The sequence below is a fragment of the Lactuca virosa genome, chromosome 1 (genome assembly GCF_052849685.1).
Source record: "Lactuca virosa cultivar CGN04683 chromosome 1, Lactuca_virosa_CGN04683_v6, whole genome shotgun sequence".
Classification (NCBI taxonomy): domain Eukaryota; kingdom Viridiplantae; phylum Streptophyta; class Magnoliopsida; order Asterales; family Asteraceae; genus Lactuca; species Lactuca virosa.
Window position 1 is genome coordinate 261,808,896 of NC_136426.1, and position 18,901 is coordinate 261,827,796.

At 47.5% G+C, this 18,901-nt stretch overlaps 56 non-coding genes across 56 annotated transcripts; all 56 read left to right on the forward strand.

The window, feature by feature from the left end:
• Positions 1-43: 43 nt before the first annotated feature.
• Positions 44-162, forward strand: LOC145144321 (5S ribosomal RNA). Its single transcript, XR_013725333.1, has one exon. It is a non-coding gene; the product is annotated as a 5S ribosomal RNA (ribosomal RNA).
• A 230-nt stretch (positions 163-392) lies between these two features.
• On the forward strand, positions 393-511 carry LOC145149113 (5S ribosomal RNA). The gene has a single exon (XR_013729972.1). It is a non-coding gene; the product is annotated as a 5S ribosomal RNA (ribosomal RNA).
• Positions 512-736: 225 nt separating this feature from the next.
• LOC145149340 (5S ribosomal RNA) lies at positions 737-855 on the forward strand. The gene has a single exon (XR_013730193.1). It is a non-coding gene; the product is annotated as a 5S ribosomal RNA (ribosomal RNA).
• A 232-nt stretch (positions 856-1,087) lies between these two features.
• Positions 1,088-1,206, forward strand: LOC145147254 (5S ribosomal RNA). Its single transcript, XR_013728162.1, has one exon. It is a non-coding gene; the product is annotated as a 5S ribosomal RNA (ribosomal RNA).
• Positions 1,207-1,426: 220 nt separating this feature from the next.
• LOC145150766 (5S ribosomal RNA) lies at positions 1,427-1,546 on the forward strand. The gene has a single exon (XR_013731575.1). It is a non-coding gene; the product is annotated as a 5S ribosomal RNA (ribosomal RNA).
• Positions 1,547-1,733: 187 nt separating this feature from the next.
• Positions 1,734-1,852, forward strand: LOC145147041 (5S ribosomal RNA). Its single transcript, XR_013727958.1, has one exon. It is a non-coding gene; the product is annotated as a 5S ribosomal RNA (ribosomal RNA).
• Positions 1,853-2,082: 230 nt separating this feature from the next.
• On the forward strand, positions 2,083-2,201 carry LOC145154335 (5S ribosomal RNA). The gene has a single exon (XR_013734811.1). It is a non-coding gene; the product is annotated as a 5S ribosomal RNA (ribosomal RNA).
• Positions 2,202-2,432: 231 nt separating this feature from the next.
• On the forward strand, positions 2,433-2,551 carry LOC145150666 (5S ribosomal RNA). The gene has a single exon (XR_013731475.1). It is a non-coding gene; the product is annotated as a 5S ribosomal RNA (ribosomal RNA).
• A 231-nt stretch (positions 2,552-2,782) lies between these two features.
• LOC145144682 (5S ribosomal RNA) lies at positions 2,783-2,901 on the forward strand. The gene has a single exon (XR_013725688.1). It is a non-coding gene; the product is annotated as a 5S ribosomal RNA (ribosomal RNA).
• A 219-nt stretch (positions 2,902-3,120) lies between these two features.
• LOC145150768 (5S ribosomal RNA) lies at positions 3,121-3,240 on the forward strand. The gene has a single exon (XR_013731578.1). It is a non-coding gene; the product is annotated as a 5S ribosomal RNA (ribosomal RNA).
• Positions 3,241-3,427: 187 nt separating this feature from the next.
• On the forward strand, positions 3,428-3,546 carry LOC145147737 (5S ribosomal RNA). Its single transcript, XR_013728630.1, has one exon. It is a non-coding gene; the product is annotated as a 5S ribosomal RNA (ribosomal RNA).
• Positions 3,547-3,775: 229 nt separating this feature from the next.
• Positions 3,776-3,894, forward strand: LOC145148950 (5S ribosomal RNA). Its single transcript, XR_013729812.1, has one exon. It is a non-coding gene; the product is annotated as a 5S ribosomal RNA (ribosomal RNA).
• Positions 3,895-4,124: 230 nt separating this feature from the next.
• LOC145149161 (5S ribosomal RNA) lies at positions 4,125-4,243 on the forward strand. The gene has a single exon (XR_013730017.1). It is a non-coding gene; the product is annotated as a 5S ribosomal RNA (ribosomal RNA).
• Positions 4,244-4,462: 219 nt separating this feature from the next.
• On the forward strand, positions 4,463-4,582 carry LOC145150769 (5S ribosomal RNA). Its single transcript, XR_013731579.1, has one exon. It is a non-coding gene; the product is annotated as a 5S ribosomal RNA (ribosomal RNA).
• A 180-nt stretch (positions 4,583-4,762) lies between these two features.
• LOC145147042 (5S ribosomal RNA) lies at positions 4,763-4,881 on the forward strand. The gene has a single exon (XR_013727959.1). It is a non-coding gene; the product is annotated as a 5S ribosomal RNA (ribosomal RNA).
• Positions 4,882-5,110: 229 nt separating this feature from the next.
• On the forward strand, positions 5,111-5,229 carry LOC145146213 (5S ribosomal RNA). Its single transcript, XR_013727157.1, has one exon. It is a non-coding gene; the product is annotated as a 5S ribosomal RNA (ribosomal RNA).
• A 233-nt stretch (positions 5,230-5,462) lies between these two features.
• Positions 5,463-5,581, forward strand: LOC145150517 (5S ribosomal RNA). The gene has a single exon (XR_013731338.1). It is a non-coding gene; the product is annotated as a 5S ribosomal RNA (ribosomal RNA).
• A 219-nt stretch (positions 5,582-5,800) lies between these two features.
• LOC145154898 (5S ribosomal RNA) lies at positions 5,801-5,919 on the forward strand. Its single transcript, XR_013735366.1, has one exon. It is a non-coding gene; the product is annotated as a 5S ribosomal RNA (ribosomal RNA).
• A 230-nt stretch (positions 5,920-6,149) lies between these two features.
• Positions 6,150-6,268, forward strand: LOC145148062 (5S ribosomal RNA). Its single transcript, XR_013728963.1, has one exon. It is a non-coding gene; the product is annotated as a 5S ribosomal RNA (ribosomal RNA).
• A 223-nt stretch (positions 6,269-6,491) lies between these two features.
• Positions 6,492-6,611, forward strand: LOC145150979 (5S ribosomal RNA). Its single transcript, XR_013731780.1, has one exon. It is a non-coding gene; the product is annotated as a 5S ribosomal RNA (ribosomal RNA).
• Positions 6,612-6,798: 187 nt separating this feature from the next.
• On the forward strand, positions 6,799-6,917 carry LOC145148776 (5S ribosomal RNA). Its single transcript, XR_013729645.1, has one exon. It is a non-coding gene; the product is annotated as a 5S ribosomal RNA (ribosomal RNA).
• Positions 6,918-7,145: 228 nt separating this feature from the next.
• Positions 7,146-7,264, forward strand: LOC145135637 (5S ribosomal RNA). The gene has a single exon (XR_013719940.1). It is a non-coding gene; the product is annotated as a 5S ribosomal RNA (ribosomal RNA).
• A 218-nt stretch (positions 7,265-7,482) lies between these two features.
• LOC145141202 (5S ribosomal RNA) lies at positions 7,483-7,601 on the forward strand. The gene has a single exon (XR_013722492.1). It is a non-coding gene; the product is annotated as a 5S ribosomal RNA (ribosomal RNA).
• Positions 7,602-7,831: 230 nt separating this feature from the next.
• On the forward strand, positions 7,832-7,950 carry LOC145147478 (5S ribosomal RNA). The gene has a single exon (XR_013728380.1). It is a non-coding gene; the product is annotated as a 5S ribosomal RNA (ribosomal RNA).
• A 222-nt stretch (positions 7,951-8,172) lies between these two features.
• On the forward strand, positions 8,173-8,291 carry LOC145147449 (5S ribosomal RNA). The gene has a single exon (XR_013728353.1). It is a non-coding gene; the product is annotated as a 5S ribosomal RNA (ribosomal RNA).
• Positions 8,292-8,521: 230 nt separating this feature from the next.
• Positions 8,522-8,640, forward strand: LOC145145400 (5S ribosomal RNA). Its single transcript, XR_013726375.1, has one exon. It is a non-coding gene; the product is annotated as a 5S ribosomal RNA (ribosomal RNA).
• Positions 8,641-8,857: 217 nt separating this feature from the next.
• LOC145153313 (5S ribosomal RNA) lies at positions 8,858-8,976 on the forward strand. Its single transcript, XR_013733829.1, has one exon. It is a non-coding gene; the product is annotated as a 5S ribosomal RNA (ribosomal RNA).
• Positions 8,977-9,207: 231 nt separating this feature from the next.
• On the forward strand, positions 9,208-9,326 carry LOC145148064 (5S ribosomal RNA). Its single transcript, XR_013728965.1, has one exon. It is a non-coding gene; the product is annotated as a 5S ribosomal RNA (ribosomal RNA).
• Positions 9,327-9,548: 222 nt separating this feature from the next.
• On the forward strand, positions 9,549-9,667 carry LOC145147450 (5S ribosomal RNA). The gene has a single exon (XR_013728354.1). It is a non-coding gene; the product is annotated as a 5S ribosomal RNA (ribosomal RNA).
• Positions 9,668-9,897: 230 nt separating this feature from the next.
• LOC145147255 (5S ribosomal RNA) lies at positions 9,898-10,016 on the forward strand. Its single transcript, XR_013728163.1, has one exon. It is a non-coding gene; the product is annotated as a 5S ribosomal RNA (ribosomal RNA).
• A 219-nt stretch (positions 10,017-10,235) lies between these two features.
• On the forward strand, positions 10,236-10,355 carry LOC145150770 (5S ribosomal RNA). The gene has a single exon (XR_013731580.1). It is a non-coding gene; the product is annotated as a 5S ribosomal RNA (ribosomal RNA).
• A 187-nt stretch (positions 10,356-10,542) lies between these two features.
• Positions 10,543-10,661, forward strand: LOC145147043 (5S ribosomal RNA). The gene has a single exon (XR_013727960.1). It is a non-coding gene; the product is annotated as a 5S ribosomal RNA (ribosomal RNA).
• Positions 10,662-10,890: 229 nt separating this feature from the next.
• On the forward strand, positions 10,891-11,009 carry LOC145154336 (5S ribosomal RNA). The gene has a single exon (XR_013734812.1). It is a non-coding gene; the product is annotated as a 5S ribosomal RNA (ribosomal RNA).
• A 230-nt stretch (positions 11,010-11,239) lies between these two features.
• On the forward strand, positions 11,240-11,358 carry LOC145150880 (5S ribosomal RNA). The gene has a single exon (XR_013731689.1). It is a non-coding gene; the product is annotated as a 5S ribosomal RNA (ribosomal RNA).
• Positions 11,359-11,588: 230 nt separating this feature from the next.
• LOC145144683 (5S ribosomal RNA) lies at positions 11,589-11,707 on the forward strand. The gene has a single exon (XR_013725689.1). It is a non-coding gene; the product is annotated as a 5S ribosomal RNA (ribosomal RNA).
• Positions 11,708-11,936: 229 nt separating this feature from the next.
• Positions 11,937-12,056, forward strand: LOC145150771 (5S ribosomal RNA). The gene has a single exon (XR_013731581.1). It is a non-coding gene; the product is annotated as a 5S ribosomal RNA (ribosomal RNA).
• A 187-nt stretch (positions 12,057-12,243) lies between these two features.
• On the forward strand, positions 12,244-12,362 carry LOC145147044 (5S ribosomal RNA). Its single transcript, XR_013727961.1, has one exon. It is a non-coding gene; the product is annotated as a 5S ribosomal RNA (ribosomal RNA).
• Positions 12,363-12,591: 229 nt separating this feature from the next.
• LOC145144077 (5S ribosomal RNA) lies at positions 12,592-12,710 on the forward strand. Its single transcript, XR_013725098.1, has one exon. It is a non-coding gene; the product is annotated as a 5S ribosomal RNA (ribosomal RNA).
• Positions 12,711-12,939: 229 nt separating this feature from the next.
• LOC145147451 (5S ribosomal RNA) lies at positions 12,940-13,058 on the forward strand. The gene has a single exon (XR_013728355.1). It is a non-coding gene; the product is annotated as a 5S ribosomal RNA (ribosomal RNA).
• A 230-nt stretch (positions 13,059-13,288) lies between these two features.
• LOC145149246 (5S ribosomal RNA) lies at positions 13,289-13,407 on the forward strand. The gene has a single exon (XR_013730097.1). It is a non-coding gene; the product is annotated as a 5S ribosomal RNA (ribosomal RNA).
• Positions 13,408-13,624: 217 nt separating this feature from the next.
• On the forward strand, positions 13,625-13,744 carry LOC145150772 (5S ribosomal RNA). The gene has a single exon (XR_013731583.1). It is a non-coding gene; the product is annotated as a 5S ribosomal RNA (ribosomal RNA).
• Positions 13,745-13,932: 188 nt separating this feature from the next.
• On the forward strand, positions 13,933-14,051 carry LOC145147045 (5S ribosomal RNA). Its single transcript, XR_013727962.1, has one exon. It is a non-coding gene; the product is annotated as a 5S ribosomal RNA (ribosomal RNA).
• A 230-nt stretch (positions 14,052-14,281) lies between these two features.
• On the forward strand, positions 14,282-14,400 carry LOC145146214 (5S ribosomal RNA). Its single transcript, XR_013727158.1, has one exon. It is a non-coding gene; the product is annotated as a 5S ribosomal RNA (ribosomal RNA).
• Positions 14,401-14,626: 226 nt separating this feature from the next.
• Positions 14,627-14,745, forward strand: LOC145150667 (5S ribosomal RNA). Its single transcript, XR_013731476.1, has one exon. It is a non-coding gene; the product is annotated as a 5S ribosomal RNA (ribosomal RNA).
• A 232-nt stretch (positions 14,746-14,977) lies between these two features.
• Positions 14,978-15,096, forward strand: LOC145144684 (5S ribosomal RNA). Its single transcript, XR_013725690.1, has one exon. It is a non-coding gene; the product is annotated as a 5S ribosomal RNA (ribosomal RNA).
• Positions 15,097-15,315: 219 nt separating this feature from the next.
• On the forward strand, positions 15,316-15,435 carry LOC145150773 (5S ribosomal RNA). The gene has a single exon (XR_013731584.1). It is a non-coding gene; the product is annotated as a 5S ribosomal RNA (ribosomal RNA).
• A 186-nt stretch (positions 15,436-15,621) lies between these two features.
• On the forward strand, positions 15,622-15,740 carry LOC145148741 (5S ribosomal RNA). The gene has a single exon (XR_013729611.1). It is a non-coding gene; the product is annotated as a 5S ribosomal RNA (ribosomal RNA).
• A 228-nt stretch (positions 15,741-15,968) lies between these two features.
• On the forward strand, positions 15,969-16,087 carry LOC145154337 (5S ribosomal RNA). Its single transcript, XR_013734813.1, has one exon. It is a non-coding gene; the product is annotated as a 5S ribosomal RNA (ribosomal RNA).
• A 229-nt stretch (positions 16,088-16,316) lies between these two features.
• Positions 16,317-16,435, forward strand: LOC145149546 (5S ribosomal RNA). Its single transcript, XR_013730403.1, has one exon. It is a non-coding gene; the product is annotated as a 5S ribosomal RNA (ribosomal RNA).
• Positions 16,436-16,665: 230 nt separating this feature from the next.
• Positions 16,666-16,784, forward strand: LOC145146215 (5S ribosomal RNA). The gene has a single exon (XR_013727159.1). It is a non-coding gene; the product is annotated as a 5S ribosomal RNA (ribosomal RNA).
• A 226-nt stretch (positions 16,785-17,010) lies between these two features.
• Positions 17,011-17,129, forward strand: LOC145136025 (5S ribosomal RNA). Its single transcript, XR_013720184.1, has one exon. It is a non-coding gene; the product is annotated as a 5S ribosomal RNA (ribosomal RNA).
• A 219-nt stretch (positions 17,130-17,348) lies between these two features.
• Positions 17,349-17,468, forward strand: LOC145151229 (5S ribosomal RNA). Its single transcript, XR_013731992.1, has one exon. It is a non-coding gene; the product is annotated as a 5S ribosomal RNA (ribosomal RNA).
• Positions 17,469-17,655: 187 nt separating this feature from the next.
• On the forward strand, positions 17,656-17,774 carry LOC145150668 (5S ribosomal RNA). The gene has a single exon (XR_013731477.1). It is a non-coding gene; the product is annotated as a 5S ribosomal RNA (ribosomal RNA).
• A 233-nt stretch (positions 17,775-18,007) lies between these two features.
• On the forward strand, positions 18,008-18,126 carry LOC145144685 (5S ribosomal RNA). The gene has a single exon (XR_013725691.1). It is a non-coding gene; the product is annotated as a 5S ribosomal RNA (ribosomal RNA).
• A 219-nt stretch (positions 18,127-18,345) lies between these two features.
• On the forward strand, positions 18,346-18,465 carry LOC145150774 (5S ribosomal RNA). The gene has a single exon (XR_013731585.1). It is a non-coding gene; the product is annotated as a 5S ribosomal RNA (ribosomal RNA).
• A 186-nt stretch (positions 18,466-18,651) lies between these two features.
• LOC145148697 (5S ribosomal RNA) lies at positions 18,652-18,770 on the forward strand. The gene has a single exon (XR_013729570.1). It is a non-coding gene; the product is annotated as a 5S ribosomal RNA (ribosomal RNA).
• Positions 18,771-18,901: the final 131 nt, after the last annotated feature.

Genomic DNA, 18,901 nt, shown 5'->3' on the forward strand with positions numbered 1-18,901 from the left:
GCGTCTTTTAAGACATAAAAGCAATAAGCATGGATAGTATTTCAAGTGCGATCATACCAGCACTAATGCACCGGATCCCATCAGAACTCCGCAGTTAAGCGTGCTTGGGCGAGAGTAGTACTAGGATGGGTGACCCCCTGGGAAGTCCTCGTGTTGCACCCCCCTTTTTCGTTGCCCGTTTGCGTTTTTTTAGATTTTACGTGCGGTTTTTTTTTGTTTTTTTTTTCTTTCTTGCTATTTCTATGCTCGGGTGGCCACCGCTTCATGGTTGATGGTTTTCGTATTTTTGGAACGGAGCCGATCGGTCACGTGGGTCCCACGCCTCGCGTACGAAAACAAAGGAGGTTCTGCGTCTTTTAAGACATAGAAGCAATAAGCATGGATAGTATTTCGGGTGCGATCATACCAACACCAATGCACCAGATCCCATCAGAACTCTGCAGTGAAGCGTGCTTGGGCGAGAGTAGTACTAGGATGGGTGACCCCCTGCGAAGTCCTCGTGTTGCACCCCCCCCCCCTTTTTCGTTGTCCGTTTGCGTTTTTTTAGATTTTACGTGCGGTTTTTTTTTTCTTTCTTGCTATTTCTATGCTCGGGTAGCCTCCGATTCATGGTTGATGGTTTTCGTATTTTTGGAACGGAGCCGATCGGTCACGTGGGTCCCACGCCTCGCGTACGAAAACAAAGGAGGTTCTGCGTCTTTTAAGACATAAAAGCAATAAGCATGGATACTATTTCGGGTGCGATCATACCAGCACTAATGCACCGGATCCCATCAGAACTCTGCAGTTAAGCGTGCTTCGGCGAGAGTAGTACAAGGATGGGTGACCCCCTGGGAAGTCCTCGTGTTGCACCCCCCTTTTTCGTTGCCCGTTTGCGTTTTTTTTAATTTTCCGTGCGGTTTTTTTTTTGTTTTTTTTTTTCTTTCTTGCTATTTCTATGCTCGGGTGGCCTCCGTTTCATGGTTCATGGTCTTCGTATTTTTGGAACGGAGCCGATCGGTCACGTGGGTCCCACGCCTCGCGTACAAAAACAAAGGAGGTTCTGCGTCTTTTAAGACATACAAGCAATAAGCATGGATAGTATTTCTGGTGCGATCATACCAGCACTAATGCACCGGATCCCATCAGAACTCCACAGTTAAGCGTGCTTGGGCGAGAGTAGTAGTAGGATGGGTGACCCCCTGGGAAGTCCTCGTGTTGCACCCCCCTTTTTCGTTGTCCGTTTGCGTTTTTTTAGATTTTACGTGCGGTTTTTTTTTTCTTTCTTGCTATTTCTATGCTCGGGTGGCCTCCGCTTCATGGTTGATGGTTTTCGTATTTTTGGAACGGAGCCGATCGTTCACGTGGGTCCCACGCCTCGCGTACGAAAACAAAGGAGGTTCTGCGTCTTTTAAGACATAAAAGCAATAAGCATGGATAGTATTTCGGGTGCGATCATACCAGCACTAATGCACCGGATCCCATCAGAACTCCGCAGTTAAGCGTACTTGGGCGAGAGTAGTACTAGGATGGGTGACCCCCTGGGAAGTCCTCGTGTTTACGTGCGGTTTTTTTTTTGTTTTTTTTTCTTTCTTGCTATTTCTATGCTCGGGTGGCCACCGCTTCATGGTTGATGGTTTTCGTATTTTTGGAACGGAGCCGATCGGTCACGTGAGTCCGACGCCTCGCGTACGAAAACAAAGGAGGTTCTGTGTCTTTTAAGACATAAAAGCAATAAGCATGGATAGTATTTCGGGTGCGATCATACCAGCATTAATGCACCGGATCCCATCAGAACTCCGCAGTTAAGCGTGCTTGGGCGAGAGTAGTACTAGGATCGGTGACCCCCTGGGAAGTCCTCGTGTTGCACCCCCCTTTTTCGTTGCCCGTTTGCGTTTTTTTAGATTTTACGTGCGGTTTTTTTTTGTTTTTTTTTTCTTTCTTGCTATTTCTATGCTCGGGTGGCCTCCGTTTCATGGTTCATGGTCTTCGTATTTTTGGAACGGAGCCGATCGGTCACGTGGGTCCCACGCCTCGCGTACGAAAACAAAGGAGGTTCTGCGTCTTTTAAGACATACAAGCAATAAGCATGGATAGTATTTTGGGTGCGATCATACCAGCACTAATGCACCGGATCTCATCAGAACTCCGCAGTTAAGCGTGCTTGGGCGAGAGTAGTACTAGGATGGGTGACCCCCTGGGAAGTCCTCGTGTTGCACCCCCCTTTTTCGTTGTCCGTTTGCATTTTTTTAGATTTTACGTGCGGTTTTTTTTTTGTTTTTTTTTTCTTTCTTGCTATTTCTATGCTCGGGTGGCCTCCGCTTCATGGTTGATGGTTTTCGTATTTTTGGAACGGAGCCGATCGGTCACGTGGGTCCCACGCCTCGCGTACGAAAACAAAGGAGGTTCTGCGTCTTTTAAGACATAAAAGCAATAAGCATGGATAGTATTTCGGGTGCGATCATACCAGCACTAATGCACCGGATCCCATCAGAACTCTTCAGTTAAGCGTGCTTCAGCGAGAGTAGTACTAGGATGGGTGACCCCCTGGGAAGTCCTCGTGTTGCACCCCCCTTTTTCGTTGCCCGTTTGCGTTTTTTTAAATTTTCCGTGCGGTTTTTTTTTTGTTTTTTTTTTCTTTCTTGCTATTTCTATGCTCGGGTGGCCTCCGTTTCATGGTTCATGGTCTTCGTATTTTTGGAACGGAGCCGATCGGTCACGTGGGTCCCACGCCTCGCGTACAAAAACAAAGGAGGTTCTGCGTCTTTTAAGACATACAAGCAATAAGCATGGATAGTATTTCTGGTGCGATCATACCAGCACTAATGCACCGGATCCCATCAGAACTCCGCAGTTAAGCGTGCTTGGGCGAGAGTAGTAGTAGGATGGGTGACCCCCTGGGAAGTCCTCGTGTTGCACCCCCCTTTTTCGTTGTCCATTTGCGTTTTTTTAGATTTTACGTGCGGTTTTTTTTTCTTTCTTGCTATTTCTATGCTCGGGTGGCCTCCGCTTCATGGTTGATGGTTTTCGTATTTTTGGAACGGAGCCGATCGTTCACTTGGGTCCCACGCCTCGCGTACGAAAACAAAGGAGGTTCTGCGTCTTTTAAGACATAAAAGCAATAAGCATGGATAGTATTTCGGGTGCGATCATACCAGCACTAATGCACCGGATCCCATCAGAACTCCGCAGTTAAGCGTACTTGGGCGAGAGTAGTACTAGGATGGGTGACCCCCTGGGAAGTCCTCGTGTTTACGTGCGGTTTTTTTTTTGTTTTTTTTTCTTTCTTGCTATTTCTATGCTCGGGTGGCCACCGCTTTATGGTTGATGGTTTTCGTATTTTTGGAACGGAGCCGATCGGTCACGTGAGTCCGACGCCTCGCGTACGAAAACAAAGGAGGTTCTGTGTCTTTTAAGACATAAAAGCAATAAGCATGGATAGTATTTCGGGTGCGATCATACCAGCATTAATGCACCGGATCCCATCAGAACTCCGCAGTTAAGCGTGCTTGGGCGAGAGTAGTACTAGGATCGGTGACCCCCTGGGAAGTCCGCGTGTTGCACCCCCCTTTTTCGTTGCCCGTTTGCGTTTTTTTAGATTTTACGTGCGGTTTTTTTTTGTTTTTTTTTCTTTCTTGCTATTTCTATGCTCGGGTGGCCTCCGTTTCATGGTTCATGGTCTTCGTATTTTTGGAACGGAGCCGATCGGTCACGTGGGTCCCACGCCTCGCGTACGAAAAGAAAGGAGGTTCTGCGTCTTTTAAGACATACAAGCAATAAGCATGGATAGTATTTCGGGTGCGATCATACCAGCACTAATGCACCGGATCTCATCAGAACTCCGCAGTTAAGCGTGCTTGGGCGAGAGTAGTACTAGGATGCGTGACCCCCTGGGAAGTCCTCGTGTTGCACCACCATTTTTTGTTGCCCGTTTGCGTTTTTTAAGATTTTACGTGTGGTTTTTTTTTTGTTTTTTTTTCTTTCTTGCTATTTCTATGCTCGGGTGGCCTCTGCTTCATGGTTGATGCTTTTCGTATTTTTGGAACGGAGCCGATCGGTCACGTGGGTCCCATGCCTCGCGTACGAAAACAAAGGAGGTTCTGCGTCTTTTAAGACATAAAATCAATAAGCATGGATAGTATTTCGGGTGCGATTATACCAGCACTAATGCACCGGATCCCATCAGAACTCTGCAGTTAAGCGTGCTTCGGCGAGAGTAGTACTAGGATGGGTGACCCCCTGGGAAGTCCTTGTGTTGCACCCCCCTTTTTCGTTGCCCGTTTGCGTTTTTTTAGATTTTACGTGCGGTTTTTTTTTCTTTCTTGCTATTTCTATGCTCGGGTGGCCTCCGCTTCATGGTTGATTGTTTTCGTATTTTTGGAACGGAACCGATCGTTCACGTGGGTCCCACGCCTCGCGTACGAAAACAAAGGAGGTTCTGCGTCTTTTAAGACATAAAAGCAATAAGCATGGATAGTATTTCGGGTGCGATCATACCAGCACTAATGCACCGGATCCCATCAGAACTCCGCAGTTAAGCGTACTTGGGCGAGAGTAGTACTAGGATGGGTGACCCCCTGGGAAGTCCTCGTGTTTACGTGCGGTTTTTTTTTTGTTTTTTTTTCTTTCTTGCTATTTCTATGCTCGGGTGGCCACCGGTTGATGGTTTTCGTATTTTTGGAACGGAGCCGATCGGTCACGTGAGTTCGACGCCTCGCGTACGAAAACAAAGGAGGTTCTGTGTCTTTTAAGACATAAAATCAATAAGCATGGATAGTATTTCGGGTGCGATCATACCAGCATTAATGCACCGGATCCCATCAGAACTCCGCAGTTAAGCGTGCTTGGGCGAGAGTAGTACTAGGATCGGTGACCCCCTGGGAAGTCCTCGTGTTGCACCCCCCTTTTTCGTTGCCCGTTTGCGTTTTTTTAGATTTTACGTGCGGTTTTTTTTTGTTTTTTTTTCTTTCTTGCTATTTCTATGCTCGGGTGGCCTCCGTTTCATGGTTCATGGTCTTCGTATTTTTGGAACGGAGCCGATCGGTCACGTGGGTCCCACGCCTCGCGTACAAAAACAAAGGAGGTTCTGCGTCTTTTAAGACATACAAGCAATAAGCATGGATAGTATTTCTGGTGCGATCATACCAGCACTAATGCACCGGATCCCATCAGAACTCCGCAGTTAAGCGTGCTTGGGCGAGAGTAGTACTAGGATGGGTGACCCCGTGGGAAGTCCTCGTCTTGCACCCTCCCTTTTTCGTTGCCCGTTTGCGTTTTTTTAAATTTTCCGTGCGGTTTTTTTTTTTGTTTTTTTTTTCTTTCTTGCTATTTCTATGCTCGGGTGGCCTCCGTTTCATGGTTCATGGTCTTCGTATTTTTGGAACGGAGCCGATCGGTCACGTGGGTCCCACGCCTCGCGTACAAAAACAAAGGAGGTTCTGCGTCTTTTAAGACATACAAGCAATAAGCATGGATAGTATTTCTAGTGCGATCATACCAGCACTAATGCACCGGATCCCATCAGAACTCCACAGTTAAGCGTTCTTGGGCGAGAGTAGTAGTAGGATGGGTGACCCCCTGGGAAGTCCTTGTGTTGCACCCCCCTTTTTCGTTGTCCGTTTGCGTTTTTTTAGATTTTACGTGCGGTTTTTTTTTCTTTCTTGCTATTTCTATGCTCGGGTGGCCTCCGCTTCATGGTTGATAGTTTTCGTATTTTTGGAACGGAGCCGATCGGTCACGTGGGTCCCACGCCTCGCGTACGAAAACAAAGGAGGTTCTGCGTCTTTTAAGACATAAAAGCAATAAGCATGGATAGTATTTCTGGTGCGATCATACCAGCACTAATGCACCGGATCCCATCAGAACTCCGCAGTTAAGCGTGCTTGGGCGAGAGTAGTACTAGGATGGGTGACCCCCTGGGAAGTCCTCGTGTTGCACCCCCCTTTTTCGTTACCCGTTTGCGTTTTTTTAGATTTTACGTGCGGTTTTTTTTTGTTTTTTTTTTCTTTCTTGCTATTTCTATGCTCGGGCGGCCACCGCTTCATGGTTGATGGTTTTCGTATTTTTGGAACGGAGCCGATCGGTCACGTGGGTCCCACGCCTCGCGTACGAAAACAAAGGAGGTTCTGCGTCTTTTAAGACATAGAAGCAATAAGCATGGATAGTATTTCGGGTGCGATCATACCAACACCAATGCACCAGATCCCATCAGAACTCTGCAGTGAAGCGTGCTTGGGCGAGAGTAGTACTAGGATGGGTGACCCCCTGGGAAGTCCTCGTGTTGCACCCCCCCCCTTTTTCGTTGTCCGTTTGCGTTTTTATAGATTTTACGTGCGGTTTTTTTTTTCTTTCTTGCTATTTCTATGCTCGGGTGGCCTCCGTTTCATGGTTCATGGTCTTCGTATTTTTGGAACGGAGCCGATCGGTCACGTGGGTCCCACGCCTCGCGTACGAAAACAAAGGAGGTTCTGCGTCTTTTAAGACATAAAAGCAATAAGCATGGATAGTATTTCGGGTGCGATCATACCAGCACTAATGCACCGGATCCCATCAGAACTCCGCAGTTAAGCGTGCTTGGGCGAGAGTAGCACTAGGATGGGTGACCCCCTGGGAAGTCCTCGTGTTTACGTGCGGTTTTTTTTTTGTTTTTTTTTCTTTCTTGCTATTTCGATGCTTGGGTGGCCACCGCTTCATGGTTAATGGTTTTCGTATTTTTGGAACGGAGCTGATCGGTCACGTGGGTCCCACGCCTCGCGTACGAAAACAAAGGAGGTTCTGCGTCTTTTAAGACATAAAAGCAATAAGCATGGATAGTATTTCGGGTGCGATAATACCAGCACTAATGCACCGGATCCCATCAGAACTCCGCAGTTAAGCGTGCTTGGGCGAGAGTAGTACTAGGATCGGTGACCCCCTAGGAAGTCCTCGTGTTGCACCCCCCTTTTTCGTTGCCCGTTTGCGTTTTTTTAAATTTTCCGTGCGGTTTTTTTTGTTTTTTTTTCTTTCTTGCTATTTCTATGCTCGGGTGGCCTCCGTTTCATGGTTCATTGTCTTCGTATTTTTGGAACGGAGCCGATCGGTCACGTGGGTCACACGCCTCGCGTACGAAAACAAAGGAGGTTCTGCGTCTTTTAAGACATACAAGCAATAAGCATGGATAGTATTTCGGGTGCGATCATACCAGCACTAATGCACCGGATCCCATCAGAACTCCGCAGTTAAGCGCGCTTGGGCGAGAGTAGTACTAGGATGGGTGACCCCCTGGGAAGTCCTCGTGTTGCACCCCCTTTTTCGTTGTTCGTTTGCGTTTTTTTAGATTTTACGTGCGGTTTTTTTTTCTTTCTTGCTATTTCTATGCTCGGGTGGCCTCCGCTTCATGGTTGATGGTTTTCGTATTTTTGGAACGGAGCCGATCGGTCACGTGGGTCCCACGCCTCGCGTACGAAAACAAAGGAGGTTCTGCGTCTTTTAAGACATAAAAGCAATAAGCATGGATATTATTTCTGGTGCGATCATACCAGCACTAATGCACCGGATCCCATCAGAACTCCGCAGTTAAGCGTGCTTGGGCGAGAGTAGTACTAGGATGGGTTACCCCCTGGGAAGTCCTCGTGTTGCACCCCCCTTTTTCGTTACCCGTTTGCGTTTTTTTAGATTTTACGTGCGGTTTTTTTTTGTTTTTTTTTTCTTTCTTGCTATTTCTATGCTCGGGCGGCCACCGCTTCATGGTTGATGGTTTTCGTATTTTTGGAACGGAGCCGATCGGTCACGTGGGTCCCACGCCTCGCGTACGAAAACAAAGGAGGTTCTGCGTCTTTTAAGACATAGAAGCAATAAGCATGGATAGTATTTCGGGTGCGATCATACCAACACCAATGCACCAGATCCCATCAGAACTCTGCAGTGAAGCGTGCTTGGGCGAGGGTAGTACTAGGATGGGTGACCCCCTGGGAAGTCCTCGTGTTGCACCCCCCCCCTTTTTCGTTGTCCGTTTGCGTTTTTATAGATTTTACGTGCGGTTTTTTTTTCTTTCTTGCTATTTCTATGCTCGGGTAGCCTCCGATTCATGGTTGATGGTTTTCGTATTTTTGGAACGGAGCCGATCGGTCACGTGGGTCCCACGCCTCGCGTACGAAAACAAAGGAGGTTCTGCGTCTTTTAAGACATAAAAGCAATAAGCATGGATACTATTTCGGGTGCGATCATACCAGCACTAATGCACCGGATCCCATCAGAACTCTGCAGTTAAGCGTGCTTCGGCGAGAGTAGTACTAGGATGGGTGACCCCCTGGGAAGTCCTCGTGTTGCACCCCCCTTTTTCGTTGCCCGTTTGCGTTTTTTTAAATTTTCCGTGCGGTTTTTTTTTTGTTTTTTTTTCTTTCTTGCTATTTCTATGCTCGGGTGGCCTCCGTTTCATGGTTCATGGTCTTCGTATTTTTGGAACGGAGCCGATCGGTCACGTGGGTCCCACGCCTCGCGTACGAAAACAAAGGAGGTTCTGCGTCTTTTAAGACATACAAGCAATAAGCATGGATAGTATTTCGGGTGCGATCATACCAGCACTAATGCACCGGATCCCATCAGAACTCCGCAGTTAAGCGCGCTTGGGCGAGAGTAGTACTAGCATGGGTGACCCCCTGGGAAGTCCTCGTGTTGCACCCCTTTTTCGTTGTCCGTTTGCGTTTTTTTAGATTTTACGTGCGGTTTTTTTTTCTTTCTTGCTATTTCTATGCTCGGGTGGCCTCCGCTTCATGGTTGATGGTTTTCGTATTTTTGGAACGGAGCCGATCGGTCACGTGGGTCCCACGCCTCGCGTACGAAAACAAAGGAGGTTCTGCGTCTTTTAAGACATAAAAGCAATAAGCATGGATAGTATTTCGGGTGCGATCATACCAGCACTAATGCACCGGATCCCATCAGAACTCCGCAGTTAAGCGTGCTTGGGCGAGAGTAGTACTAGGATGGGTGACCCCGTGGGAAGTCCTCGTGTTGCACCCCCATTTTTCGTTGCCCGTTTGCGTTTTTTTAGATTTTACGTGCGGTTTTTTTTTGTTTTTTTTTTTCTTTCTTGCTATTTCTATGCTCGGGTGGCCACCGCTTCATGGTTGATGGTTTTCGTATTTTTGGAACGGAGCCGATCGGTCACGTGGGTCCCACGCATCGCGTACGAAAACAAAGGAGGTTCTGCGTCTTTTAAGACATAGAAGCAATAAGCATGGATAGTATTTCGGGTGCGATCATACCAACACCAATGCACCAGATCCCATCAGAACTCTGCAGTGAAGCGTGCTTGGGCGAGAGTAGTACTAGGATGGGTGACCCCCTGGGAAGTCCTCGTGTTGCACCCCCCCCTTTTTCGTTGTCCGTTTGCGTTTTTTTAGATTTTACGTGCGGTTTTTTTTTTCTTTCTTGCTATTTCTATGCTCGGGTAGCCTCCGATTCATGGTTGATGGTTTTCGTATTTTTGGAACGGAGCCGATCGGTCACGTGGGTCCCACGCCTCGCGTACGAAAACAAAGGAGGTTCTGCGTCTTTTAAGACATAAAAGCAATAAGCATGGATACTATTTCGGGTGCGATCATACCAGCACTAATGCACCGGATCCCATCAGAACTCTGCAGTTAAGCGTGCTTCGGCGAGAGTAGTACTAGGATGGGTGACCCCCTGGGAAGTCCTCGTGTTGCACCCCCCTTTTTCGTTGCCCGTTTGCGTTTTTTTAAATTTTCCGTGCGGTTTTTTTTTTGTTTTTTTTTCTTTCTTGCTATTTCTATGCTCGGGTGGCCTCCGTTTCATGGTTCATGGTCTTCGTATTTTTGGAACGGAGCCGATCGGTCACGTGGGTCCCACGCCTCGCGTACGAAAACAAAGGAGGTTCTGCGTCTTTTAAGACATACAAGCAATAAGCATGGATAGTATTTCTGGTGCGATCATACCAGCACTAATGCACCGGATCCCATCAGAACTCCACAGTTAAGCGTGCTTGGGCGAGAGTAGTAGTAGGATGGGTGACCCCCTGGGAAGTCCTCGTGTTGCACCCCCCTTTTTCGTTGTCCGTTTGCGTTTTTTTAGATTTTACGTGCGGTTTTTTTTTCTTTCTTGCTATTTCTATGCTCGGGTGGCCTCCGCTTCATGGTTGATGGTTTTCGTATTTTTGGAACGGAGCCGATCGTTCACGTGGGTCCCACGCCTCGCGTACGAAAACAAAGGAGGTTCTGCGTCTTTTAAGACATAAAAGCAATAAGCATGGATAGTATTTCGGGTGCGATCATACCAGCACTAATGCACCGGATCCCATCAGAACTCCGCAGTTAAGCGTACTTGGGCGAGAGTAGTACTAGGATGGGTGACCCCCTGGGAAGTCCTCGTGTTTACGTGCGGTTTTTTTTTGTTTTTTTTTTCTTTCTTGCTATTTCTATGCTCGGGTGGCCACCGCTTCATGGTTGATGGTTTTCGTATTTTTGGAACGGAGCCGATCGGTCACGTGAGTCCGACGCCTCGCGTACGAAAACAAAGGAGGTTCTGTGTCTTTTAAGACATAAAAGCAATAAGCATGGATAGTATTTCGGGTGCGATCATACCAGCATTAATGCACCGGATCCCATCAGAACTCCGCAGTTAAGCGTGCTTGGGCGAGAGTAGTACTAGGATCGGTGACCCCCTGGGAAGTCCTCGTGTTGCACCCCCCTTTTTCGTTGCCCGTTTGCGTTTTTTTAGATTTTACGTGCGGTTTTTTTTTGTTTTTTTTTCTTTCTTGCTATTTCTATGCTCGGGTGGCCTCCGTTTCATGGTTCATGGTCTTCGTATTTTTGGAACGGAGCCGATCGGTCACGTGGGTCCCACGCCTCGCGTACGAAAACAAAGGAGGTTCTGCGTCTTTTAAGACATACAAGCAATAAGCATGGATAGTATTTCGGGTGCGATCATACCAGCACTAATGCACCGGATCTCATCAGAACTCCGCAGTTAAGCGTGCTTGGGCGAGAGTAGTACTAGGATGGGTGACCCCCTGGGAAGTCCTCGTGTTGCACCCCCCTTTTTCGTTGTCCGTTTGCATTTTTTTAGATTTTACGTGCGGTTTTTTTTTGTTTTTTTTTTCTTTCTTGCTATTTCTATGCTCGGGTGGCCTCCGCTTCATGGTTGATGGTTTTCGTATTTTTGGAACGGAGCCGATCGGTCACGTGGGTCCCACGCCTCGCGTACGAAAACAAAGGAGGTTCTGCGTCTTTTAAGACATAAAAGCAATAAGCATGGATAGTATTTCGGGTGTGATCATACCAGCACTAATGCACCGGATCCCATCAGAACTCTTCAGTTAAGCGTGCTTCAGCGAGAGTAGTACTAGGATGGGTGACCCCCTGGGAAGTCCTCGTGTTGCACCCCCCTTTTTCGTTGTCCGTTTGCGTTTTTTTAAATTTTCCGTGCGGTTTTTTTTTTGTTTTTTTTTCTTTCTTGCTATTTCTATGCTCGGGTGGCCTCCGTTTCATGGTTCATGGTCTTCGTATTTTTGGAACGGAGCCGATCGGTCACGTGGGTCCCACGCCTCGCGTACAAAAACAAAGGAGGTTCTGCGTCTTTTAAGACATACAAGCAATAAGCATGGATAGTATTTCTGGTGCGATCATACCAGCACTAATGCACCGGATCCCATCAGAACTCCGCAGTTAAGCGTGCTTGGGCGAGAGTAGTAGTAGGATGGGTGACCCCCTGGGAAGTCCTCGTGTTGCACCCCCCTTTTTCATTGTCCGTTTGCGTTTTTTTAGATTTTACGTGCGGTTTTTTTTTCTTTCTTGCTATTTCTATGCTCGGGTGGCCTCCGCTTCATGGTTGATGGTTTTCGTATTTTTGGAACGGAGCCGATCGTTCACTTGGGTCCCACGCCTTCCCACGCCTCGCGTACGAAAACAAAGGAGGTTCTGCGTCTTTTAAGACATAAAAGCAATAAGCATGGATAGTATTTCGGGTGCGATCATACCAGCACTAATGCACCGGATCCCATCAGAACTCCGCAGTTAAGCGTACTTGGGCGAGAGTAGTACTAGGATGGGTGACCCCCTGGGAAGTCCTCGTGTTTACGTGCGGTTTTTTTTTTGTTTTTTTTTCTTTCTTGCTATTTCTATGCTCGGGTGGCCACCGCTTCATGGTTGATGGTTTTCGTATTTTTGGAACGGAGCCGATCGGTCACGTGAGTCCGACGCCTCGCGTACGAAAACAAAGGAGGTTCTGTGTCTTTTAAGACATAAAAGCAATAAGCATGGATAGTATTTCGGGTGCGATCATACCAGCATTAATGCACCGGATCCCATCAGAACTCCGCAGTTAAGCGTGCTTGGGCGAGAGTAGTACTAGGATCGGTGACCCCCTGGGAAGTCCTCGTGTTGCACCCCCCTTTTTCGTTGCCCGTTTGCGTTTTTTTAGATTTTACGTGCGGTTTTTTTTTGTTTTTTTTTCTTTCTTGCTATTTCTATGCTCGGGTGGCCTCCGTTTCATGGTTCATGGTCTTCGTATTTTTGGAACGGAGCCGATCGGTCACGTGGGTCCCACGCCTCGCGTACGAAAAGAAAGGAGGTTCTGCGTCTTTTAAGACATACAATCAATAAGCATGGATAGTATTTCGGGTGCGATCATACCAGCACTAATGCACCGGATCTCATCAGAACTCCGCAGTTAAGCGTGCTTGGGCGAGAGTAGTACTAGGATGGGTGACCCCCTGGGAAGTCCTCGTGTTGCACCACCATTTTTCGTTGCCCGTTTGCGTTTTTTAAGATTTTACGTGTGGTTTTTTTTTGTTTTTTTTTCTTTCTTGCTATTTCTATGCTCGGGTGGCCTCTGCTTCATGGTTGATGCTTTTCGTATTTTTGGAACGGAGCCGATCGGTCACGTGGGTCCCACGCCTCGCGTACGAAAACAAAGGAGGTTCTGCGTCTTTTAAGACATAAAATCAATAAGCATGGATAGTATTTCGGGTGCGATCATACCAGCACTAATGCACCGGATCCCATCAGAACTCTGCAGTTAAGCGTGCTTCGGCGAGAGTAGTACTAGGATGGGTGACCCCCTGGGAAGTCCTCGTGTTGCACCCCCCTTTTTCATTGCCCGTTTGCGTTTTTTTAAATTTTCCGTGCGGTTTTTTTTTTGTTTTTTTTTCTTTCTTGCTATTTCTATGCTCGGGTGGCCTCCGTTTCATGGTTCATGGTCTTCGTATTTTTGGAACGGAGCCGATCGGTCACGTGGGTCCCACGCCTCGCGTACAAAAACAAAGGAGGTTCTGCGTCTTTTAAGACATACAAGCAATAAGCATGGATAGTATTTCTAGTGCGATCATACCAGCACTAATGCACCGGATCCCATCAGAACTCCGCAGTTAAGCGTGCTTGGGCGAGAGTACTAGTAGGATGGGTGACCCCCTGGGAAGTCCTCGTGTTGCACCCCCCTTTTTCGTTGTCCGTTTGCGTTTTTTTAGATTTTTTTTTGTTTTTTTTTCTTTCTTGCTATTTCTATGCTCGGGTGGCCTCCGCTTCATGGTTGATGGTTTTCGTATTTTTGGAACGGAACCGATCGTTCACGTGGGTCCCACGCCTCGCGTACGAAAACAAAGGAGGTTCTGCGTCTTTTAAGACATAAAAGCAATAAGCATGGATAGTATTTCGGGTGCGATCATACCAGCACTAATGCACCGGATCCCATCAGAACTCCGCAGTTAAGCGTACTTGGGCGAGAGTAGTACTAGGATGGGTGACCCCCTGGGAAGTCCTCGTGTTTACGTGCGGTTTTTTTTTTGTTTTTTTTTTCTTTCTTGCTATTTCTATGCTCGGGTGGCCACCGCTTCATGGTTGATGGTTTTCGTATTTTTGGAACGGAGCCGATCGGTCACGTGAGTCCGACGCCTCGCGTACGAAAACAAAGGAGGTTCTGTGTCTTTTAAGACATAAAAGCAATAAGCATGGATAGTATTTCGGGTGCGATCATACCAGCATTAATGCACCGGATCCCATCAGAACTCCGCAGTTAAGCGTGCTTGGGCGAGAGTAGTACTAGGATCGGTGACCCCCTGGGAAGTCCTCGTGTTGCACCCCCCTTTTTCGTTGCCCGTTTGCGTTTTTTTAGATTTTACGTGCGGTTTTTTTTTTGTTTTTTTTTCTTTCTTGCTATTTCTATGCTCGGGTGGCCTCCGTTTCATGGTTCATGGTCTTCGTATTTTTGGAACGGAGCCGATCGGTCACGTGGGTCCCACGCCTCGCGTACAAAAACAAAGGAGGTTCTGCGTCTTTTAAGACATACAAGCAATAAGCATGGATAGTATTTCTGGTGCGATCATACCAGCACTAATGCACCGGATCCCATCAGAACTCCGCAGTTAAGCGTGCTTGGGCGAGAGTAGTACTAGGATGGGTGACCCCGTGGGAAGTCCTCGTCTTGCACCCTCCCTTTTTCGTTGCCCGTTTGCGTTTTTTTAGATTTTACGTGCGGTTTTTTTTTTGTTTTCTTTCTTTCTATTTCTATGCTCGGGTGGCCACCGCTTCATGGTTGATGGTTTTCGTATTTTTGGAACGGAGCCGATCGGTCACGTGCGTCCCACGCCTCGCGTACGAAAACAAAGGAGGTTCTGCGTCTTTTAAGACATAAAAGCAATAAGCATGGATAGTATTTCGGGTGCGATCATACCAGCACTAATGCACCGGATCCCATCAGAACTCTTCAGTTAAGCGTGCTTCAGCGAGAGTAGTACTAGGATGGGTGACCCCCTGGGAAGTCCTCGTGTTGCACCCCCCTTTTTCGTTGCCCGTTTGCGTTTTTTTAAATTTTCCGTGCGGGTTTTTTTTTTGTTTTTTATTTCTTTCTTGCTATTTCTATGCTCGGGTGGCCTCCGTTTCATGGTTCATGGTCTTCGTATTTTTGGAACGGAGCCGATCGGTCACGTGGGTCCCACGCCTCGCGTACAAAAACAAAGGAGGTTCTGCGTCTTTTAAGACATACAAGCAATAAGCATGGATAGTATTTCTGGTGCGATCATACCAGCACTAATGCACCGGATCCCATCAGAACTCCGCAGTTAAGCGTGCTTGGGCGAGAGTAGTAGTAGGATGGGTGACCCCCTGGGAAGTCCTCGTGTTGCACCCCCCTTTTTCGTTGTCCGTTTGCGTTTTTTTAGATTTTACGTGCGGTTTTTTTTTCTTTCTTGCTATTTCTATGCTCGGGTGGCCTCCGCTTCATGGTTGATGGTTTTCGTATTTTTGGAACGGAGCCGATCGTTCACGTGGGTCCCACGCCTCGCGTACGAAAACAAAGGAGGTTCTGCGTCTTTTAAGACATAAAAGCAATAAGCATGGATAGTATTTCGGGTGCGATCATACCAGCACTAATGCACCGGATCCCATCAGAACTCCGCAGTTAAGCGTACTTGGGCGAGAGTAGTACTAGGATGGGTGACCCCCTGGGAAGTCCTCGTGTTTACGTGCGGTTGTTTTTTTGTTTTTTTTCTTTCTTGCTCTTTCTATGCTCGGGTGGCCACCGCTTCATGGTTGATGGTTTTCGTATTTTTGGAACGGAGCCGATCGGTCACGTGAGTCCGACGCCTCGCGTACGAAAACAAAGGAGGTTCTGTGTCTTTTAAGACATAAAAGCAATAAGCATGGATAGTATTTCGGGTGCGATCATACCAGCATTAATGCACCGGATCCCATCAGAACTCCGCCGTTAAGCGTGCTTGGGCGAGAGTAGTACTAGGATCGGTGACCCCCTGGGAAGTCCTCGTGTTGCACCCCCCTTTTTCGTTGCCCGTTTGCGTTTTTTTAGATTTTACGTGCGGTTTTTTTTTGTTTTTTTTCTTTCTTGCTATTTCTATGCTCGGGTGGCCTCCATTTCATGGTTCATGGTCTTATAATTTTTGGAACGGAGCCGATCGGTCACGTGGGTCCCACGCCTCGCGTACGAAAACAAAGGAGGTTCTGCGTCTTTTAAGACATACAAGCAATAAGCATGGATAGTATTTCGGGTGCGATCATACCAGCACTAATGCACCGGATCTCATCAGAACTCCGCAGTTAAGCGTGCTTGGGCGAGAGTAGTACTAGGATGGGTGACCCCCTGGGAAGTCCTCGTGTTGCACCCCCCTTTTTCGTTGTCCGTTTGCATTTTTTTAGATTTTACGTGCTGTTTTTTTTTGTTTTTTTTTCTTTCTTGCTATTTCTATGCTCGGGTGGCCTCCGCTTCATGGTTGATGGTTTTCGTATTTTTAGAACGGAGCCGATCGGTCACGTGGGTCCCACGCCTCGCGTACGAAAACAAAGGAGGTTCTGCGTCTTTTAAGACATAAAATCAATAAGCATGGATGGTATTTCGGGTGCGATCATACCAGCACTAATGCACCGGATCCCATCAGAACTCTGCAGTTAAGCGTGCTTCGGCGAGAGTAGTTCTAGGATGGGTGACCCCCTGGGAAGTCCTCGTGTTGCACCCCCCTTTTTCGTTGCCCGTTTGCGTTTTTTTAAATTTTCCGTGCGGTTTTTTTTTTGTTTTTTTTTCTTTCTTGCTATTTCTATGCTCGGGTGGCCTCCGTTTCATGGTTCATGGTCTTCGTATTTTTGGAACGGAGCCGATCGGTCACGTGGGTCCCACGCCTCGCGTACAAAAACAAAGGAGGTTCTGCGTCTTTTAAGACATACAAGCAATAAGCATGGATAGTATTTCTGGTGCGATCATACCAGCACTAATGCACCGGATCCCATCAGAACTCCGCAGTTAAGCGTGCTTGGGCGAGAGTAGTACTAGGATGGGTGACCCCGTGGGAAGTCCTCGTCTTGCACCCTCCCTTTTTCGTTGCCCGTTTGCGTTTTTTTAGATTTTACGTGCGGTTTTTTTTTTGTTTTCTTTCTTTCTATTTCTATGCTCGGGTGGCCACCGCTTCATGGTTGATGGTTTTCGTATTTTTGGAACGGAGCCGATCGGTCACGTGCGTCCCACGCCTCGCGTACGAAAACAAAGGAGGTTCTGCGTCTTTTAAGACATAAAAGCAATAAGCATGGATAGTATTTCGGGTGCGATCATACCAGCACTAATGCACCGGATCCCATCAGAACTCCGCAGTTAAGCATGCTTGGGCGAGAGTAGTACTAGGATGGGTGACCCCCTGGGAAGTCCTCGTGTTGCACCCCCCTTTTTCGTTGTCCGTTTGCGTTTTTTTAGATTTTACGTGCGGTTTTTTTTTCTTTCTTGCTATTTCTATGCTCGGGTGGCCTCCGCTTCTTGGTTGATGGTTTTCGTATTTTTGGAACGGAGCCGATCGTTCACGTGGGTCCCACGCCTCGCGTACGAAAACAAAGGAGGTTCTGCGTCTTTTAAGACATAAAAGCAATAAGCATGGATAGTATTTCGGGTGCGATCATACCAGCACTAATGCACCGGATCCCATCAGAACTCCGCAGTTAAGCGTACTTGGGAGAGAGTAGTACTAGGATGGGTGACCCCCTGGGAAGTCCTCGTGTTTACGTGCGGTTTTTTTTTGTTTTTTTTTTCTTTCTTGCTATTTCTATGCTCGGGTGGCCACCGCTTCATGGTTGATGGTTTTCGTATTTTTGGAACGGAGCCGATCGGTCACGTGAGTCCGACGCCACGCGTACGAAAACAAAGGAGGTTCTGTGTCTTTTAAGACATAAAAGCAATAAGCATGGATAGTATTTCGGGTGCGATCATACCAGCACTAATGCACCGGATCCCATCAGAACTCTTCAGTTAAGCGTGCTTCAGCGAGAGTAGTACTAGGATGGGTGACCCCCTGGGAAGTCCTCGTGTTGCACCCCCCTTTTTCGTTGCCCGTTTGCGTTTTTTTAAATTTTCCGTGCGGTTTTTTTTTTTTGTTTTTTATTTCTTTCTTGCTATTTCTATGCTCGGGTGGCCTCCGTTTCATGGTTCATGGTCTTCGTATTTTTGGAACGGAGCCGATCGGTCACGTGGGTCCCACGCCTCGCGTACAACAACAAAGGAGGTTCTGCGTCTTTTAAGACATACAAGCAATAAGCATGGATAGTATCTCTGGTGCGATCATACCAGCACTAATGCACCGGATCCCATCAGAACTCCGCAGTTAAGCGTGCTTGGGCGAGAGTAGTAGTAGGATGGGTGACCCCCTGGGAAGTCCTCGTGTTGCACCCCCCTTTTTCGTTGTCCGTTTGCGTTTTTTTAGATTTTACGTGCGGTTTTTTTTTCTTTCTTGCTATTTCTATGCTCGGGTGGCCTCCGCTTCATGGTTGATGGTTTTCGTATTTTTGGAACGGAGCCGATCGTTCACGTGGGTCCCACGCCTCGCGTACGAAAACAAAGGAGGTTCTGCGTCTTTTAAGACATAAAAGCAATAAGCATGGATAGTATTTCGGGTGCGATCATACCAGCACTAATGCACCGGATCCCATCAGAACTCCGCAGTTAAGCGTACTTGGGCGAGAGTAGTACTAGGATGGGTGACCCCCTGGGAAGTCCTCGTGTTTACGTGCGGTTGTTTTTTTGTTTTTTTTCTTTCTTGCTCTTTCTATGCTCGGGTGGCCACCGCTTCATGGTTGATGGTTTTCGTATTTTTGGAACGGAGCCGATCGGTCACGTGAGTCCGACGCCTCGCGTACGAAAACAAAGGAGGTTCTGTGTCTTTTAAGACATAAAAGCAATAAGCATGGATAGTATTTCGAGTGCGATCATACCAGCATTAATGCACCGGATCCCATCAGAACTCCGCAGTTAAGCGTGCTTGGGCGAGAGTAGTACTAGGATCGGTGACCCCCTGGGAAGTCCTCGTGTTGCACCCCCCCTTTTTCGTTGCCCGTTTGCGTTTTTTTAGATTTTACGTGCGGTTTTTTTTTGTTTTTTTTTCTTTCTTGCTATTTCTATGCTCGGGTGGCCTCCATTTCATGGTTCATGGTCTTATAATTTTTGGAAC